Source organism: Delphinus delphis, chromosome 3 (assembly GCF_949987515.2).
Source record: "Delphinus delphis chromosome 3, mDelDel1.2, whole genome shotgun sequence".
In the NCBI taxonomy this organism is placed as follows: Eukaryota; Metazoa; Chordata; class Mammalia; order Artiodactyla; family Delphinidae; genus Delphinus; species Delphinus delphis.
In genome coordinates, this window is record NC_082685.1 from 99,903,609 (window position 1) to 99,925,374 (window position 21,766).

The 21,766-nt window shown below is 37.0% G+C and overlaps 1 pseudogene; it reads left to right on the plus strand.

The window, feature by feature from the left end:
• Positions 1-3,784: 3,784 nt before the first annotated feature.
• Positions 3,785-4,592, plus strand: LOC132422164 (protein tyrosine phosphatase type IVA 2 pseudogene; annotated as a pseudogene).
• The last annotated feature ends 17,174 nt before the right edge of the window (positions 4,593-21,766 follow it).

Genomic DNA, 21,766 nt, shown 5'->3' on the forward strand with positions numbered 1-21,766 from the left:
CTGGCTCTATTAGAACCATTTGCATTCACATCTCTCTGCAAAATACATAAATGAATTCACATACAGATAATTAAAGGATAATATTTTTGTCATAAAATAATAGAGACCAAAGAGAAAGTACTCTGCATTTTCAGGACAAATTATGTGGTAAAAAAATACCTTTAGGGCTTCCCTGGCGGTGCAGTGGTTGAGAGTCTGCCTGCCGATGCAGGGGACACGGGTTCGTGCCCCGGTCCAGGAAGATCCCACATGCCGCGGAGAGGCTGGGCGCGTGAGCCATGGCTACTGAGCCTGCGCGTCCGGAGCCTGTGCTCCGCAATGGGAGAGGCCACAACAGTGAGAGGCCCGCATACTGCAAAAAAAAAAAAAAAAAAAAAAAAAAAAAAAAAAAATACCTTTAGCAGGTGGTAGGGGTGATAAATTAGTTTGTGATTAACATATACACACTGCTATGTATAAAATAGATAAACAACAAGGACCTAGTGTACAGCACAGGGAACTCTACTCAATGCTATAATAATAACCTATATGGGAAAAGAATCTGGTAAAGAATAGATATATGTATACGTATAACTGAATCATTTTGCTGTACACCTGAAACTAACACAACATTGTAAATCAACTATACTTCAATAGGAAAAAAATGGTTTAAAAAAATACCTTTAGTGCTTCTGCTTAGGTAGGATGAGAAGTACAATTGTGTTATCCCCCAAATTTAGAATGACCCAAAGGTCACAGCTAGTCAACTTGTGGTTGTAGGAAAACAATAAAGAGAATGAGAAACTTTAAGCTGAATAAAGCTAACTGAATATGAAAGTGTGCATGTATATACTTTGTACCCTAAAATGCCATAATCCCAGTAAAAATGATTTGTGAATTTTAATTCCCCATAAGGATGAAAAATACTGAATTGGATATTATTCAGTAAGGAACATAGTAGATGAGGACAAAGAAAACCTCTCACTATGGGGTCATGGGATTACTGTAAAGTCTTCCCCTTCACTTTTCTCCACAACTTCTTTCCTCCAGATTCCATTTTTGCTTAAGGAGACATCCATCCAGGCAGCTGAAGGGATAGTGTAGGAATCATTCCACTCCCTCACATGAGAAAAGAAGGAATTAACTTCCGCCTTAAAACTCCCAAAGACAGTGTGTTGTAGTCTACCATGAGCCGACCAGATAATGAGCTCAGAGGTGATTAGGCCCTGGCAATTTCAGGATGATTTGAGGGCAAGGCAAACATATAATTACTAGAATACAGAAGACTATTGCTGAACTCTTATGATTTTGTTTAATATGATATAATATGCATTATGTATAAGAATTTGCTAGGAAATGCTGCAGATTTATATGTTGTTCATATCTACATACATGCATGTAGATATAAACTCTGTAGTTTAATAATAAAATTACTTGAAATCCTGTTTGTTGACTTACACATTCTCCAGACACTTATAATCCTAATGAACAAAGAAGTATAACCTTATAGCTACACCCTTAATGTCTGAAAGAATTAAAAATACACTTCACTACCAAAGAGTTCTAAAATTCTAAGATCAAATACACAGAGTCCAGAAAATAATGCCAAACTTTGTTTTGTTTCCTCTTCTGTAGACAATACAAAACATGTTCATCAGAGGACATTAGGGTATGTCTTCTCTATTGCTCCCTCTTTTTTTTTCCCCGCCTTCTTACTCCTCTGCCCTCCCTTCTTGGGATCCTCTATCTCCTCTCAGTCAGTTTTTGAGAGATTCTGTTACTATCTGACTTCCACTCCTTACTGTTACAATGAGGCATTGGCCTTCAAATCCAGGCTTCAGAAGGAATGGGTGAAGGAAGCAGCCTTTCCAAGTTCATCCTGCTGAGGACACATTTATGGACAAATAAACCTTTCTACTGCTGCATTGAAGCACTTCTTATAACCGAATTCCATGTGCTTATAACCGAATTCCCTATAGAGAACCACCTTATTTTCTCTTCCTTCCTAAAGACTGCTAAATTGTTTCTTAATATAACTCTGGAGCTTACTCTGCTTACAGTGTTTTTGTTAATTTCTTCATCCTTTTCAAGAATCAGTTTCTATTATCCCAAGAATCAAACAAGAAAGCTGGGAGGGAAGGGAGCAGAACTCTCCACAAATATTACACTTGCATAAAACTTATGACCATCATTTCTATGTCTCTATGATACACCAATGCTTGATTCAGTTCTTAATCACATTCGTCAGTGAATATAAAGAAAATATTAATATTTTCCAGATAGAAACAAAGACATAGAATGAGTCATGTAGTTTTGCTTTAAATTAACAATTAACTGATGGTCAACAAATCCATGTCTAGTTCTAACCAAAATAAGCCCATTTCCTCCCTTTAGCAAACCAATGATAATTTCCCAGTGATAATCAAGTGAGATAAATAGGGGCATATTTTTTTCTCTGACACAGTATCACATGGCCATTTTATGCCCTGCTTGATGCACTGCTCTGTCCCAAACTATACCTAACTCTTAGAAGTAAGAGCCAGATGTAGGGGAAAGAAATCTACTAGCCTGAATATTTTTAGGTTAAGTAATCCACTAAGAATTGTCAATGGATTTTCATTCAATTTTTAGTAAACATATTTTCCATATATATTATCCCCACTCTCCTGCGCCCTCAGAATACCTATCTAATGAGGAGTATGTTAAATTTTTATTGCTGTGTTAACAAATAACCACAAATTAAGCAACTTAGAAAAAACAAAAACATTTGTTATCTCACAGTTTCTGTAGGTCAAAAGTCTGGACTGTGCTTAGCTGGGCCTCTGCTCAGGATCTGACAAGACAGCAAACAAGGTGTCAGCCAGAGCAACGGTCACATCTGAGGCTTGGGATCCTCTTCCAAGCCATGTGGTCATTGGCAGAATTCAATGTTGAATAAGTCACTGTGACTTACTCTTCAAATCCAGTAGCAGAGAGCATTTCTGACTTCTAGACCCTTTTTTAAAGAGCTCATCTGATTAGTTCATGCTCACTCAGAATTCTGAGTGACTCAAAGTCAACTAATTAGAGGAATCATAATCACATCAGCAAAAATCCCTTCACTTTTGTACTACGATTTAATTTGCTCATGGGGGAGACATCCTCATACTCAGAAGTTCCATCTAGCCTTAAGGAGAAGGAACTATACAGGACACGCCCTTCAGTGAGTAGGAGTCTTAGGGGACATCCTAGAATTCTACCTAGCATATGGAGAAAAGTCATATTAGTTTAATAATTCAGCAGCAGAATTTTAGAGCAATAATTTAGCATTAAATTATGCCATATTCCTGCGCGCCAAGGCTGGAGGGGTGGGGGGGCGTCGCCGTCACCGCTCCCGCCGCCGCTGGACTTCAATGCCCAGTCCCCAGCTCGCCAGCGTTTTTCGTTGGAATATACGTTGCACATTTATGGCGATTCTGAGCGTGAGGGCAGACTTCTGCCAGGCTCAGCACAGCGTTTCCGCTGACAAGTGAGCTTGGAGGTTCTATGTGCCATAATTAACATTGCCTTGAACACTCTGGACAGAGACTGGCCTCAGAAATAGTTGGCTTTTTTTTTTATTGCAAGCATATACCTTTTAATGACTCCAGTAAAATTAAGCATCAAGTAAACAAAAGTGGAAAGCGACCTACTCTTTTAACTTGTCTCACTAGTGCCTAAATGTAGTAAAGGCTGCTTAAGTTTCGTATGTAGTTGGATTGTTTTGGAGTCCGAAGGTATCCATCAGCAGACTTTGAGGCCCAAATTGAATTTGGATTCAAGTGGATTCTAAATACTTCTGCTTACCTTGAAGGGAGAAGCTTCTTAAAGAATAAACAAGTTGAATAGAGAAAACACTGATCAATAATAGGCATTTTAGTGGTCTTTTTAATGTTTTCTGCTGTGAAACATTTCAAGATTTATTGCTTTTTTTTTTCATTTTCCCCATCACACTCACACACGCATGCTCACACTTTTTATTTGCCATAATGAACCGTCCAGCCCCTGTGGAGATCTCCTATGAGAACATGCGTTTTCTGATAACCCACAACCCTACCAATGCTACCCTCAACAAGTTCACAGAGGAATTTAAGAAGTATGGAGTGACAACTTTGGTTCAAGTTTGTGATGCTACATATGATAAAGCACCAGTTGAAAAAGAAGGAATCCACGTTCTAGATTGGCCTTTTGATGATGGAGCACCACCCCCTAATCAGATAGTTGACGATTGGCTAAACCTACTAAAAACCAAATTTCATGAAAAGCCAGGTTGTTGTGTTGCAGTGCATTGTGTTGCAGGACTGGGAAGGGCACCTGTGCTGGTCGCACTTGCTTTGATTGAATGTGGAATGAAGTACGAAGATGCAGTTCAGTTTCTAAGACAAAAAAGAAGGGGAGCATTCAGTTCCAAACAGCTGCTTTACCTGGAGGAATACTGACCTAAGGTGTGATTATGCTTCAGAGATACCAATGGGCATTGCTGCGTTCAGTAGAAAGAAATGTATGAGAAGGCTGACTTGATAGTGGCATTTAGAGGGAACTCTTGGTACCTGGAAATGTGAATCTGGAATCTTAACTGTGTCATCAAAGTAGTGATGGATTCAATACTCCTCAACCATTCTCCTAATGATTGGAAAAAAGAAACAAAAAAGAAATCCCTCTATAACGTGAATAAAATGTTTAAGAAAAAAAAGTATGCCATATTCCTTTGCTCTAAAACTGTTGTATTAATTTTTTACCAATTTATTCCATTCTTCAATTTCAACAAAGTCTCTTTCTTCTTCTCCTCCAACACTCTCTCCCCTCTCACCCAAGAACTTGATATCACTTATTTTCTCTTGCTGTGATCTTGGGCTGCTGAGAAGATCACCTGCGAGGGCAGAACACTGGTACCTGCATGGTCTGCCACCATGCCTCTGCCCTCATTAGTAAATGCAGTTGTGCATATTAAAGAAATAAATCATTCTAGTGACTACTCCATGTCAGAAGTACCTTCACTTACATGAAATTAGAACATTAACGTGGGATTCTTGAAAATAAGCCTCATTCCACTTAGAATTGTCCTCCACACCAGCCTGCAAACGTAATTTGGTATTTTTCATTTTCTTCTTTTAAGAGATGTCCTTTTCAGAACTGAATAAAATTGGGACAGCTGACATTTGAGGGTGTACTGCCCAAGTCTTCTCCATTCTGATTTATCTCACATATCACCTTCAAATTATTACTTCCAAATCATAGCCCAGATCTCCTCTGACCAAAAATATCCAATAATCCATCTAACCTACTCCAGTCCGGACATCTATGGCATCTACAAAATGCACAAAGTGAACTTCCTGAGGAGAAAGACCCTGCTGCCTGGATTTTTTAAAATATCCACAGATTTTAGCACAACACAAAGAGTAAAGTGCTTGATATATATTCACTGAATAGAATCAAAGGATTCTCTTCAACTTGGCACTCAAGGCTCTCCATACATAAACTCACACACATATTTTCCAAAACTTTTCAGCTCCTGATCTTCAATTCCTCCATGTCTCAGTCAGGCAGAATGTCACTACTCCCTTCATTCCTATAGGGGAATTACTACTGACTTATCCCTAAAAGATCCATCTCGGTGCAGTGCCACTTGATCTGTGGAATCTTTGGCGATTCAACTCACCTCCCATCTCACCAGCTGGGAGTGATACTCCCACCTTTCAACATTCATATTACTTTTTCTGCATCTCGATTATGGGTCTTTGGTGTTCTACCAACTATCGTAGTTACTTATGTTGACATTTCTGAAACTAGATTTTAAGATTCTTGGGAGAGATATTTGTACCTTCCACAAAGTTTGACACACACAATAGACACTAAATAAATACTTCTTTAAAGAATCAAAAAGTTCTTATCAGCATTACAAAAGTTAACTTAAAGTTCAGTCAATAATAATTTTATCTTGATGCTTTCGTAACTTTAATTACTTTTTTTAAAAAAAAGTTACAAACTGTTAATTCTCTCTTATTACCAAAACCCCTTTTAGAGAGATTAATATTTGGTGACCAATAATGTTTTGCATTTTATCAATGTAATTTTGATTTCCACTTATGCTTATCCTACTGTTCTAGCTAATCAATAGCATAAAATATAAATTATTAGAGAAAATATTCTAATAACAGTATTTTAAAATAAAATGTTATGTCATTTTTCACTTGGATATTATGTACCATATATTCTACATTATTTCTTATGATTTATCTTCCAACTAAAGTTTACAATGAAAATAACCCTATTTTAGTGCCTTTGTTATTTATAATACTATGTGCCAAAGGAATCCAAGTGACCTAAGTTTTATACATAGTTATTTTAAAAGGAAATATTTTACAAAATTTTATTATTTCAGTTATAATTATATATGGTGATGAGGAGGGAAAGATGAAATAAAAGAGTAACGGAAGTTTTGTATTCAGACTACTGGTTAATTTCCTATTTTGACATTCCTACGGCAGATATTTAAATTTTGTTTGCTTTCTTTACAGGGAACACTTAAACATTTAGCTCAACTAAGGTGCAATGACCTGAATCATAGAAGCAGAGAAAACTGCTAATTTAGAGATTTTAAATGGATAAAACTTGTAAATGGATTATGGAAATTTAAACACCTTTAATCACCTTTAATCATGCAGTTAATGAACTTCCACAATTTAACTGTGAACTTTCCAAATGTCGGGTTATGTTTATATTCAAAGTCAAGTACGCACAAGCCAAGCGTACAGAAGACACAATTTAAAGGTCTGCATAGCTTTTAGAGACTTCTGATATTTCCTCTGAATTTATATTTTCTGCACACAAATCTAGTAACCAAGTATATCTTAACCTAATTTACTTAAACTTTGATTAGAACTTAACTTCCTACTATTGAATCATGAGAGGCAGAGATTTGCGCCTTGATATTCATTTCTCTTTCTGCTCTTATGAGGTACATGTAGGGTAGTCAATAAATGTCCAGTGAATCAAATTGTGTAGTGCCTCGGAACCAAACTACTATTTTTCAACTTGATTACTACAGAGAACATATGGAGCATGAACTGCCCTAAAAATTCTCATCATCTCTCTCATCATTACCTGTTTAAAGCATTTCATCATAGTTTGAATTCTTTATGTTAGAGGTTGGCTGAGGCCTGGAATAAAGAATGAAAATGTGACAAATGGCCACTTATTGGTCATTAACTATCATGATTAGAGCAGTCTGCCTCTCAGAGTGAGGGTCAGCATTAAGAAATGAAACCATCCTTTAGAATATCCTCTTGATAGGAATGAAGCAGTTCATTATCTGATCATTAGGGTCCATGCCAAATAAAACACATCTCTCACACAACCCAAGTCCTAATTGTTCATTTAGTCATTGGCTTAAATGGGAAGCAATGAAAAAAGCAAGTAACTAAGCAACTGTACAATCTTCAGATCCCCATCTAAGTGCACGATGATATTTAATGCTAAACAAAAGCTCAGGGCAAAGAAGTATTAAGGGCAACTCTGAGAGATCATATGTGGCATCCAGCCACATATGGAAACTTTAGTTATTGGTTCAGCTTAAAATTGTAGTAATGAGTTGCTATATTGCCCCACTATTGATAAAATGAATATCAAAGAATTAACCTCAAATGTTGAAAAAATTCATTTTTAAAAATTACAAGGATATAAAATAAAGATTACCATGTTTAGGAATGATGAGTAAGGAAAGGAGTAAAATATAGCAAATGATGTTAGAGACCCAGATGACGGTAATCTAGACAGATTAACACAGACATCAACAGTGACGAATATCTTTTTCTTTTTCTTTTTTTTTTTTTTTTAGTGGCAAACATCTTGATGCCAGCAGCAAGACATGGCAAGTTTTTTTTTTTAAGATTTTTTAATTGGGCATTTGAGAATTCTGAGTTCTCAAAACTTTTTTCAAATTCATTTTGTGCCCTTGGAAAAATCAACTAAGTCACTTGAGCCTCAGCTGCCTTATTAATGAAGAGTGATTATTGCTACCTGCCTTAACTTATCCGGTTACTGGGAGGGATTAAGAAGTTGCTTTAGACGCTTAGAACTACTTTTGGAACACAAAGGGCTGGAGGAAATAGAATGATCTCACTCGCCCCCTGGGCTCAGGTCCTTGAACTATTGTCAGGAAGAGAAAACATATCTGCTAGGAAGGATAATACTGAAAAGAACCTTGATGTGTCCTTTGGTTCCTTGACTTTACTTGTTTGGGTTGTGTACTTGAGGAGTTGAACTAAGATTTACTCTTTTAAGATGTCCTTTTCCTCTTTCTTCTGTTGCGCTGTCCTCCTCTTCCTCCTTGAGAATTATTTTCTGATCTACAGAACTAGAGTAGTCTGGGTGGAGCCCAGGAGAGAGAAAAACAAACAAACAAAAAGCCCAAAGCTTAGGGTTTTCTTAAGAGTTTCTGGTGATGATGAAAGGGACATTTAGTCTCCTTCTAAATGAGTGTCTAGTCCAGGTCACAAAGGTAGAAATGAGGTCATAAATTCAGAGCTAAACCACATCCAGAAATTAAAAATGCATATTTGGGTTTTAGAGCTCCTTAAATCCTGAGAGTAGGGAAAGAGGACCCTGAAGCTAATGGAACCCTGGCACTGCTCTCTAGTCCTGCCATCTAGTCTGAAGACATGTGACTCATCCTAGAGCCCCCTGGAACAGTTAACAATCCAAGGCAATAAAAGTGTTGGATTGAAGACAAAGAGTAGGATGTGGGAACCAGATCACACAAGGCAGGATGGGAGAAAAGCTCCTTTCAGAAAAAAAGAAGAAAACCAAAGAGGTGGTTAAATTGAAGATGTACTGCAATAAGTTGTCAAAAAAGATACTGTTGACAGTTTCTAGGCAGCACATGAATCAAAAATTGACAGAAAGACAAAAATAAGGATCCCAACTACTGAAGGGACAGGAAATACAGCTGCTCAAATTCTATGACAAACGAGGGAATAGATGTTCCTCAGTGACTTGAACAGAAGAGAAGAGTTAAGAGGCTCCCAGGACAAGGAGCCAGGACCAACTTCATGGGCAATGACCTGTGCAGTCACAAAGGGCCCTCACTTGGTTTAATGCTCTGCTGTCACCATCTTGAAATTCTTAATAGTTTGTGAACAAGAAATTCTGCATTTTCATTTTTCAAGGGGCTCACAAATTATGCAGCCAATCTCTCAAAGAGTCTTTAGAGGTATCCTTGTGTCCCACATATAATACCTCTTGTAAGCTTCTTTCTGGATATGTTACAATAATCAACTCACCACATGCTGACTCTGGAGCAAAACAATTCTCCGAAGCTGACAAACTCCTAATGGGGAGGGGACACAGGAATTGGCAGCAAAGATAGGGGTAGGAGATGGAGAAACAATAGCAAGAAAAAAAAAACTGTTGTAAAACGATCTTGAAATTTTAAGCAGAAACTCCTTTCATCCATAAACTATCAATGCACTTATTTTCACAAATATCCCAGAGTAAAATCAATAAGTAAGAGAATTTTTCAAATATTACTTTTTTCTAAGTAAACAAAAAATTTCCCAGACACAATAATTATGCCACATTTGCATTGATCAAGCCTTTAAGCAGCTCTTATTTTATCAATGAAATAATTAATTTGAAGGATATGAATGGTACATTTTGTTATGACTTACAAATTATTTTTTAGGAAAGGGTACCTTATAGATTTATTTTTAATCTCCTTTTTTTAACTACTTATGCCAATCGTAAAAAACTAATTGATTATGAAAAGAAAATGCATCTCCATTTTAAGATGCCAGATCAAAATATCTGTCTTGTTCAGCGACATAACACAAATATGTCTTCTTATAAACAATGTCAATCAGTAAAGGAGATTTTTTTCTAGCTAATTTCATTTCTCCATTGATCAGCAATTTTGCCTTTGATGGCGTGAAAAGCAAGTCATTTTCTACCACAGTAAGACTTAGTCAAACTGCTCATTTCTTTTAAAATGAATGACCGCCAATATTCATTTCCATCCAGACTAGTTTATTTCAAGAATCTCGCTAATTGCATAGCTTAAAGACCCTACCAAAATTTCAGTATAGTCATAAAAACATCAATCCAGTGGTGAGCCCATTTTAGTGTGGTTTGTCAGAAGCTGAAGGACCTTTATTGGAATATCCTGCAAACCTCAAGCAGCAGATCTGACGTGGAGTTGACTGGTGTCACTGTCCTGCTTCTAGTAGAGCATGACCTTCAGTCAAGGATGGAGTGAAAGCTCAATGATGAAACACACGTGGCAAAAGACTACTGACTTGCAGTAATCTTCTTGGACATTATCTAACCTTGAGTGTTGGTGTAAAGAATCAAACCCTGAATAAAATTTTATTAAGTCCTGCTTTTCAAAGAGGAGTGGAAAACCTGGGTTCTTTTCTGATTTATTTATATATATTTTTAATCTAGAGTTAAGACAAAATAGGCACATTTTCCCAGGCCATAGGAATAAAAGAAGAATGGTTACAAACAGAGTTCCCAATTTTGATCTTTCCTGAACATTCTTGAAAATAAAAATATACAACTCTAAGAAGATACAGTTTATCTCTCTATATATGCCATTCTTCTGCTAGCTAATAGGAGCCAGTAGGCTCCAAAGAAATATACAGTTCATCTGATATGCTGAACTTTCCTAAATAACATTTTGCCAATTTAGAATTTATGTAGTAATCTACAGGTTTTCACCTTAAGTAGAGCTTTGATTAATTTCTCATAGGAAAATTAAGATTCTCAGGAAATCTCACATGCCATTTCTGTCCTTCCCATGACAATGTGACAGCATATACACACGTGCAAGCCTATGAATAACAGAAGCATTTATCATGTGCCTGGGGCAAAAACAAAAGAGTTCTTACATTTATGGAGCAAGCTTGGGGAGGGTCTAGACAGGGCCATGGCTGTTCCCTCATCCTTGGGGAACAAGTACATTAAAAGAGGCATTATTTGAAAATATCATTTAGTGTTTCACCACCATTATAATGCTTCTTTTCATAATGTGTTACCATCCATAAGTTCAACATTTCCTCTTGAAGAAAGGGTTGAACAAGTGCCACTTTTGGGGAGCATGTCTCAGAAAATAAATTGTTCTTTCAGTTCCTCTAATGTCTATATTTCTGTCTCAGTCTTGAAAGTTTCCACAGTGTAGTTATAACAATGAGCATAAAACAAATAGCATTCCCAAACATCATTTAAGCAAAGGCTTGATAATGTGATAGAATCTCAGCCCAAAGGATGTACTAATCCAGGAAGTATTTCATCAAGGAAGTCAGTCAGTCTTGATAGAGGTTTGTTAGAAACAAACCAGATTTTCATCATCAACAACAACATTGACAAAGAAAACGCAGAGTTTACGAATGGTAGCAAGGTGACTTGATATGGTGGCATTTTCAGCATCAACAACAACACTGACAAAGAAAACGCAGAGTTTACTAATGGTAGCAAGGTGACTTGATATGGTGGGAAAGGAAGATTTAAGGGTATAATTGACCCATAGAGACACTTGACTTCCTAGAGTTTGGATTTGAGTTTAACTAGCCCATACAGTTGAGATAGCTAAGGAGCATCTAATTTAGAACATGATCTACCAAAAATATACACAAACTTGATTTTACATCAGTTTGTTCTCTGAGTCTACAGTCACCCTCTCTCCTTTTATTTATATGTTGACTAACGGAATCCCAGTAATTATTACTGACAAAAGGTCCTAATAAGGCTTAGATTATGCTAGACAGCAAAATCTTAATATCTCAAAGTCCCCAGGTAGTGTTGAAATGTAAGATCTTGTCCCTTTCTCAAATTATAATCATAACCAACTAATTATTCATAAAACACTAAAGACATGTCAGCCTGGAAAGCATTTTATGAACACAAACAGTGCTCAAGTGAAAAAGAACCAAAATGTTCCATGACTCTTAGTTGCTTAGCAGGATTTAAACAAAAGGGAATCATCCAATTTAGAAACAAGGAAAAAGTCATGCAATGACATGTGGAAGAATAGAAAAGAGCAAAGGCTATAGTGTTGCTTGGTCAGATCAACTCCATGCTCCTTCATTTGTATTTTTCATATATCCACTTTCTAATAACTAGAATAAAATAAGCATTCTTTAAAAACAGAGAGAGAGAATTTGAGAACGTCTAATTCACTTAGATTATCTTGACACCCTATTAATTAGGTTGATTTTTCACAATGTAAGTATGATATTTATTCATAACCAGTATTTATTGATCCTCTATTTTCTAAGCAAAAGAAAACCAGAGTGAACAAAATATACATTCCCTACTCTCAAGGATTCACAGCTTAGATATGAAGACAATTCAGTGTGTATCTTTAATGATATTTTATTTCTGTGAACATAATTCATGTCTTGAAAAAACACAGACATTTTTTACCCCATAACCTGACTTGGAAATTAAAGTGATATTTGCTCTTTTGAAATATGAAAAAAAAATGTAAAAATAATTTTAACCAAAACAAGTAAACAAGTGTGCTGTTATTAGATATAAACATCCAGAAGGATGAAAGTGAGAAGTGATAAAGAAAGCTCCATCGGGCAGGACTGGGCTGAAACTGAAGAGACATTTCAAACAATTCCAACATGAGCAGGTCACATGTGTCAAGGAGTTTATGCTCAGCATTCTTGTTGCCATGACAGATTTTTGAAGATTTATTCAGATAGCTATGTAGATCAATACCAGCCAAATGTTGTATCAAATATGCCTTTCATGTTTATATATCCATGAATTAAAGTCTAAGGATTGTTACCAAGATTAAAAGACCAACAGAAAATAAAATGTCTCCTACAAAAGCCATAAAAGAAAATTTAATTAGCTCAGGTCTTCTCTCTCAAGGTTCTTTCTCTTAAAATAGTTCTTAAATGAATGATATTACTTTCGTATTGTAAGACCTATAATTTCCCCTGACATCTTATTTGTTATAAAACTAGATTCTAGGGCTTCCCTGGTGGCGCAGTGGTTGAGAGTCCGCCTACCAATGCAGGGGACACTGGTTCGTGCCCCGATCAGGGAGGATCCCACGTGCTGCGGAGCGGCTAGGTCCGTGAGCCATGGCCACTGAGCCTGCACGTCAGGAGCCTGTGCTCCGCAACGGGCGAGGCCAGAACAGTGAGAGGCCCGCGTACCGCAAAAAATAATTAATTAATTAATTTTAAAAGGCCAGGGAGATTCTGACTATTCATATTGGTAACACCAAAGATGAGAAATAAAACAGTGGGCCAAATATTTAAATTGATAAATCAGGGAAATCATTTCAAAGTAAAAGAACACTTGAATATACAGATTGAAATGGTACATTGTACCCAAGGATAAATTGATGTGGAATAATCAACACAAATACCTATTTTACCAAAGTGACTGAGCTTTAACATAAATAAATATAACAGGGGTAAAAATTGTCACCTATGTGGCAGGAAAATTAAGCTATTAAGTAAAAAAGAAAGAAAGCTATTAGTATCATAGTAGTTAATTCAGAGTAGCTAATGTGTAGTACCTAACTTATTCAATAAATATTTGTTCAATATATAATTTTTTTGAAGGACACTTACTGTAGGTCTAATATTGTCCCACATAAAACAGAACATTTTCATTTGTTACACCTAAAGAGAACAAAGAGATCATTTGATAACTCTTGGTAGATAGAACTTAATATATATATACAGAAATAGGGATTTTTACAGACGCAATGGAAACTGCATACAATAAGTAAATCTCTCATTGTTTTCAGAACATGTAAACTCGTTAGAAGGACAGCTGATAGCAGGATGGTATATCTGGCAGGAGGACATTTTTAAGGTAGTTAAGAGTCCAAGAATTAAACCTGAATGTCCCAGCAAAATCAAATGAACCTAAAACATATTTTATTTGGGCGTATTTTATTGGCTTAGGTAGAACTCAGATAGATGGAATTGTGATAAACTAGAAAATCAAAATGGAAGTCAGGAAGCATGGGGTACCAATGCTGGTCAGGTTGGTCCTCTGAGAAAGCCTAGATGATGTAGTACATCTAGGTATCACATCAACACCTGGGCTTCTTGGGTGTTCTGACTACCAGAGCAAAAGAGCTTTCCTCTAGGACCCTCCTACACTGTGGGTGGGAAGGTAAGCTGGTGCAGCCACTATGGAAAACAGTACGGAGGTTCCTCAAAAACTAAAAATAGAGTTGCCATATGATCCAGCAATCCCACTCCTGGGCATATATCCAGACAAAACCATAATTCAAAAAGATACATGTACCCAGTGTTCATTGCAGCACTATTTACAATAGCCAGGACATGGAAGCAACCTAAATGTCCATCGACAGAGGAGTGGATAAAGAAGATGTGGTACATATATAGAATACTACTCAGCCATTAAAAAAAAAGAATGAAATAATGCCATTTGCAGCAACATGGATAGAGTAAGAGATAATCATACTAAGTGAAGTCAGAAAGACAAATACCATATGATATCACTTATATGTGGAATCTAAAATATGACACAAATGAACCTATCTACAAAACAGAAACAGACTCACAGAGACAGAGAACATACTTGTGGTTGCCAAGGGATGGAGGGAGAGTTTGAGGTTAGCAGATGTAAACTATTATATATAGAATGGATAAACAACAAGGTCCTACTGTATAGCACAGGGAACTATATTCAATATTTTGTGATAAACCATAATGGAAAAGAATTTTTAAAAGAATGTATACATATATATATATAGATGTATAACTGAATCACTTTGCTGTATAGCAGAAATTAACACAACATTGTAAATCAACTATACTTCAATTAAAAAAAAAAAAAACACCTTCCCCCTAGAGGCTCAGATCTTCACCTTGTAAAAGACAGGTAGTCAACTCCCTAATAGGAAGTCGTCTTCTTGCACCTCAGGTGAGTAAGCTTCCTTGAGAAATATGGGAGTTTCTGTGCTTGTTAGTAGAAGATTTCAAACTCCAATAGATTTTGTCAAAAGGCTAATCTGATTAACTCATCACAATTAACGATGTTGACCCAACTTTTCAGTTGCTCCATTCCACTCCAAAGACATGCATCCTATTATTGTATTATAAAGCTGTCACTGCATTCCAACTTGCCCCTTTGTTTCTTCAAGCAGCTAGAATTATCTCTTTCTATACTTAAGTATACATATATTGTGAAACATTATTGTCTTGATATAAAATTTGAGAACCCCACATTTTCTCCATTTCTTTCTTTGATAGTTTGGGTTGGCACATTACCATTCCGCTTGCCTTTATTCAGGGCATTTTCAATTTCTCTTCTGCATAGGGAAGTGATGTGATGTTCCAGGTGACTGGGTAGTTTGCCATCCTTAAACACATAATTTCCTACTTGGCTTCCTTATGCCAAGTGGACTTGAACACATCCAATACATTGAAGTGCAAAGCATTTCCTCCATTTGCATTTTAAATATTTCATTATCACGTGTACCTTCCATAAATCTCGATAATTCCCTCTGTCCATCTAACATAAGGTTGTGCTCTCAGCAAGGCTGTAGAGCAAAACCACAGTTACCCAAAGAGGTCAAATATGAGGCATTCTGGCTGAACTAGATATAACCTTTAAATTAAACAAACCTTTGAATTTCACCCCACATTGTTTATGAAAATACACTTTACAGCCTCGGATACTATAGAACAAATGTGCTATTGCTTTGATTCAACACTTCATGCTGTTTGGGTGTCATCATTATGAGTATAAATTACTTTTATAATGTAGATGTAGACAATAGTAAAAATTTAAGTATATCTGTAAAAACTTTAAAACACTTATTGAAATAGAAATTAAATCTGAAGTAACTTGTTTTATTAGGATATGCCAGCTCTTAGGGAGAGAACAGGCTCAGAAGGGCCCGATACAGCTCAGTCTTTCAGTGGCCACAAGCTCTCCAGAGCCCCAAATTTCTTTTACATTTACCCAGCCTGGATCATCACCGAGCCATACAGACTTCTGACATTACCGGGATTCCTGTCTGCTTAGTTAACAGAGGACTTTGGTGATATTTTTTGTTTTGGAAAATCTTGTATCCAAACATGGGTGGCAAATACGCTGAGGATTTTGACATAATGGCTTCAAAGGATACATTTCCTTTTTAAAAACACTTTTTAGCAAAATATGTTCCCGATGAAAATGAATTTTTATTGCTAAGCTTGCATGAATAAATAGCCACCTCAAAGATTTGAACATCACATGATGTTCAAAAAGACAATTTCTCCTCTGCTCAGTGCATAGGTTACAAGAGGGAAACTAGACTGAAGGATCAAAGGTAAAGATAAGAACTCAATACCAGCTAGAAGAAGTAGGACAAGTAATTTATGTTCCCTACTTTGTTGATGAGAAGAAAACCTCTCCAAAAAATAGAACGGGACTAATATAAATAGGCACATTATCTCAATTAGCCAAAATCCATAAATAGAGGGAAAAAAACTATGGAAGAGAGACCCATCAGAAAGGTGCCATGAAAAGAAATAAGAAGTGAAGCTAGAACCGTAATCTTGTTTTTCTAAACAATTTGCTCATATGGTGAGTTACAGTGAAAAGGAACTTAGACATTTTAGTTATTACTGACTAAACCTCTGACAAAAGGAAAAGAATCATCAATATTGCTCATATGAAATTAGTTTATTTCTATTCACACAAAATTTACTGAAAGCCATTTAGGACCTTCTCATCATGGCCTGTCCTTAGTTCAAAAATTCTGCCACCCTAAATCACATCCACATACAAACACAAAAACTCACAAGGCAGAAATCTCTAAAACTGAAACTCAGCCCTTTGACATGTGCTGATATACCTCTTTCCTGAGTTTTGTGCTACTTTCTCTCTCTACACTTGGATGTTGTTTATAAGACCCGTGTCCTTTCTTGATCCTACTGTACCTCACAGACTGATACTTCTGCTCAAAAATCAAAGGTGAAAAAGTATCTTCTTCTCTGCCTCAACATGTCTCAAATGGAATTAATTACCTTCTCACTAAAATTGGTTCCCCTTTCTTCCAATAACCCTGACTGTGTCCATGTCAGTTACCTACTGTCCATTTAAATGCTGAAATGTTTCTCAGCTAGATCTTACATCACAATTACCAATGCTCCAGACCAAGCATCTCCTCTCCCCAGACCCTCTCCCCAGATCCATCTTTGATAAAGCCATCAGAGAGACTTTTATAAAATGTGCAACTAGTCAAATTACTCACTCCCCTGATTACCATCCATCAGTGATTCTCACCCCCAAACTGTCCATGCCTCCTTAGCAGGCATATAAGTTTCCCAAGCTCCAGGTCCAGCCCATGCCTCCAGCTTGAATTCTGATATGCCGTTCCTCCCAGTTTAGGCTTCAGCCAAATAAAACACCTTGCAGCACTCCCCCACCACTTTGCAGTTTCATGTCCCCTGTCTCTTCTAGAACGCCCCTCAGCTCACCTCCACACCCACTGCTGCTCTACCTTCTTCAGAAAGATATCATTGACCATTCTTGCTATGATAATGTCATTCCAGCTTCCTCAAACCCAAATCTAACCCATGATCCCACTAATTACTCTAAAACAGCTCTTATCAAATAGAATTTCAACTATCTATCAAGGATTCTGTACACTCATTAATGGTGAGAAGTGAGTGACTTCTATCTCAATGACCCCAGCACCTATGGCATGATTTAGCCCTTAATAAAACTGTGTTTAAAGAGCCTGACTGAACTTTTACCAAAGTTTCTGGCCCATGACCTATGATTCAGTGGATTTCCAGATGAGAATCCATTGTTATTCTAATCCTCTACAGACAAGATCTAAAATGGGATATTCATCCACAGCATTCCAAAGTTGTTTGGTCCTTTTTAGATAATCTATATATAAGGGCTTCTGTTTTTCCAGACCAGAGAATTGAAAGCAAATATGCAGCTGTGTTGCAGGTCCTTAGTGCTGGCGATGATCTACCGCACTGTGATAATCATGTGACTCAGAATGACCCTCCTCTTTCATCACAGGAGTGATATGACCTAAAAAAAATGTTTCTAACATACTTTCGGTAACCCAAATATGCCATTTGTTCACCAAGCACTCCACTCCCTCACTAGCTTTCTGCCCTGCCATCTCACATATCTTTTATTGCCCTCTGTGGCAGGTGTGATAGCAGCTTTTTACTCTTCCTTTTCTTTCTGTCATATTCCTGGAAGTGCTAACCCCCTTGCCTCTTCCTTGTTGATAAGCAGCTCTATAGATCTGTCACATCTCATGCAAGTCTTTGCTTTGTTGAAAGAACTTGGGCCTCCGTCCATGGTGCTCTGGCAATAGCAATGTCAGCTACAAAAAGAAGAAGGAAGCGTCTGCCCTCTGAGAGCCTTTCCACAGAGAGCAGGCAGCAGGAAGGGTGGTCGGCCAGGGGCTGGGTCAGCCAGCAGAAGCCTCCATCCAACCTAAGCTGAAATTTCCCGTGTGACTAGAGATGCATGGTTGGATTAGGGAGGCCAGCTGGAAACAAGAAACCTTGCTAATACAAAAGCTTCTGTGAAGTTCCAGTCTCATTTACCTGATAAAAATAATGTGGTCCAAACCTAATTAGGCTACTTGATAATGCTTGGTTTGAAAAGCACAGCAGCATTAAGGATTTTTTTCAAATAACCTTCATTTTTTCATTTCCTGTATCATTTGTTCCAGCACTTCTAGACCCACTAACTGTTGTCATAGTACTCTTTCTAAAATTTTGCCCTCTCTGAGTCCACAGGGTCAGTCGATGCATCTTCTACGTGGCTCTCCCTCTGCCTTCTCTCGCAGTGCCCCGGGCTCCAGAGGGACCCTCCTCATCCACCGGACGATCCAGGGCCCTCTGGTCCCCTTCCCCAGGCAACCAGGCAGCTGAGCCAGGTCCCTTAGCAGGCCCTCTGAGGAGAGGTGACCAGGAGCCTGGGTGCAGGGAGCAGCTCTCCTGGGAGCAAAGGGCTGGACCACCCACCTGAGCCATGGACATGGTTTCCCCCCGCAGGGATGCAGGGATGGTCCCAATCCCACCTCTGTTTATTCTGTAAACTACGGCCTGTAAATAACACTTAGCATTCCTACTGTAACAAAATTAATTTTTATGGAATAAATTATATTTCCTAGTCTAATAAAAAATTCAGGTTGTAAAAAAAATAAAATAAAATGTAAATGAGACGGTATCATTCCATTGTTTAAATACTGAAGTGACCCCCTTAATCCCTTTAGGATAAAGCAATCTTCCTTACTTAATGTAGCATCCAAGGCCCTTTAATGTCTCATCTTTCCAGCCTCTTCTCCTGCTATAACTTCATATGTGCCCTTTAATCTAGAATGTAGATCAACAAGACTCTCTGGAAGTTCCCCTTGTTATGCCATGCTCTCTACTTGCCAAGCTGTTGCACAAGTTATTCTCTACCTGTAATGTCTTCTACCCGCTTTCATCTACCAGCCCCTCAAGAAGCAGGTCAGGGGCCATCCTCTCTAGGTCACCTGTCTCACTTTGCTCTTTTCCCACCTCTGTCCCTCTCCTATTCTTAGGCTCTCTTAGCTGGCAAAGTACCTCAAATATACCACTATTACGACATTTACCCCTCTGTCCTCCAATGTTTTGCCCATTGGTTTACATCTACCACAGGAGTATGAATTATTTGAGAGAAGGAAAAGCCTCATACAGCTGAGTTATCATAGTACTTGACAGCATCTCAACAAATGTTGGTTGAATCAATGAACGTACGGTGATTAAGAAAATATTCACCAAAATTAATTTTTGTTATTTGAATACCCTACCTGAAGAAAATATTATGGATAGTTATTTTTTCAAAATAGATAAAAGAAAAGGTAACTTTTGTTCAAACAAAGCAATTTTCAGTTTAAATAATGATTCACCTCAGGGGTCCTTCAAATAGCAAGTACTTCTAGTGCATTTAAGGGCTTAAATGATTACAGGAAAACGGGGAGGAATAGAGATAGAAAGAATTTTAACAGGAAAATCCAACACCTACTGAAAATAAACCAAATAAAAAGAACATGCAAATAGCAATAAAATGTGCTTCTGAAGTTTTACCAGGGAAATATGATTCGATTTACATGTTTGATTAGCACACATTTCAGAAAAATGTCCATTGTATAAAACAAAGATGAATTGGTATCTAACTTCACTTATAAACCCCTAGAAGTAAGATTTATGGTGTGTTACTTTTCCTCTTGTGCATATCGATTATAATGAAATAATCTATGTTTGTATCCATTTTCCAAGCAAAGTTATAAAGTTTTTAAGACCCTAGCCCATGTCTTATTCATGTTTATATCACTAGGACTTAACATAGTACCTGGTACCTAGCAAATATTCTATGTTTATTGAATTGAACTCTATATTGAAATTTTATTCTTCTATTTAATATGTCACATCCTGTAGACAATAAATTTCTCCCTTCAAAAGGCATGTTTTTAAACACAATTCATATAACCTAGAAATTGTGAAATATACCTGAAATACCCAAAATTGGAGAGTATATATATATTTGTATTTCTTTTCAAGCTTCTAGAGAAGAGTCTTGACAACCTCATTGCATATAATCATATCCTCAGGTTCCAATGACTGTGAAGATTTGAATTATCTCTAAAAAAATCAAATTCTTAATGTATAATGTACAATTCAAATCTAAAATACTAGATACCAAGAAATGCAATGTTAGATTTACAATGATTTTTTTAAACTTCCTACTTTGAATACTAAATATTAAATACTATCTATTGAATGCATTAGCAGACCACAGAGAAAAAGCACTCTATTGTGGCTGCCTCAGGGTATCAAACCATCTCTAACCTATTTCAGATTCCTAGTTATAAAACTGTGGGTGGTAACAATCTGGATACACTTTTTGCTTAAATCTTTCATAGATACAACATCTGTCAAACAGCCAACATGCCTGACCCAGTTGTACTGAGTAAGCCCTGAAGATTATTTGTCAAACAAATTCAGTAACCCAATATTTGTTTCTTTATTTTAAAATTTAATTGGTATGCAAATAGGGCAACAAGACAGCATTTGTGCTGGATACAGTTGTCACTTCAGATTCTGGGAATGCTCATTATCATGCTTACAGATGTTTTTTTCCCACCTAACATCTGCCAGTACTACCTAAACCCCAGGAAGTCCACAAACCTGTGCAAACTTCCTCTCACTGTGGATCTCTTTCTCTGTTATCTGTTCCATGCACACTAATTTTGTGCATCTGAGGCCTCTGTATGCCAGAATTATGCCTGCTTCCTAACACTTCTGCCTCCAGAGCTTTAGATTTGAAATTGAACAGACACAGAGCCAATTTATCATAGGATGACATGTGTCATGTTCTTGGTATTACCAGAGGAACCCTGGTATGCACTGTATTTATCTTTTTGTTGCCAGCATGGACCAAGACAACACAGGATAGAGAAGCTACTATGTTGTTAATAATATGATATATACTTTAAAAATAAAACATTAAATACCATCACCTTCACAATGTGGTGCTAGATCATTCTGCTTAAGATACTAATTTCTTTGTCAAATAATCATCTTTCATTCAAGAATATATCCTATTGAAATGAGACTAACAACAAAAAAGAAGCATTGGAATATGTTCCCTCAAAGAAAAAGATAATGCTTTGTTCAAACCAACAATTTATTTCTTCTATCTCTCTTTTTCACATAAATTCTAATCATGCCTAATGATGGCTTTATCTTGAATACAATATAAATTCACATCATGT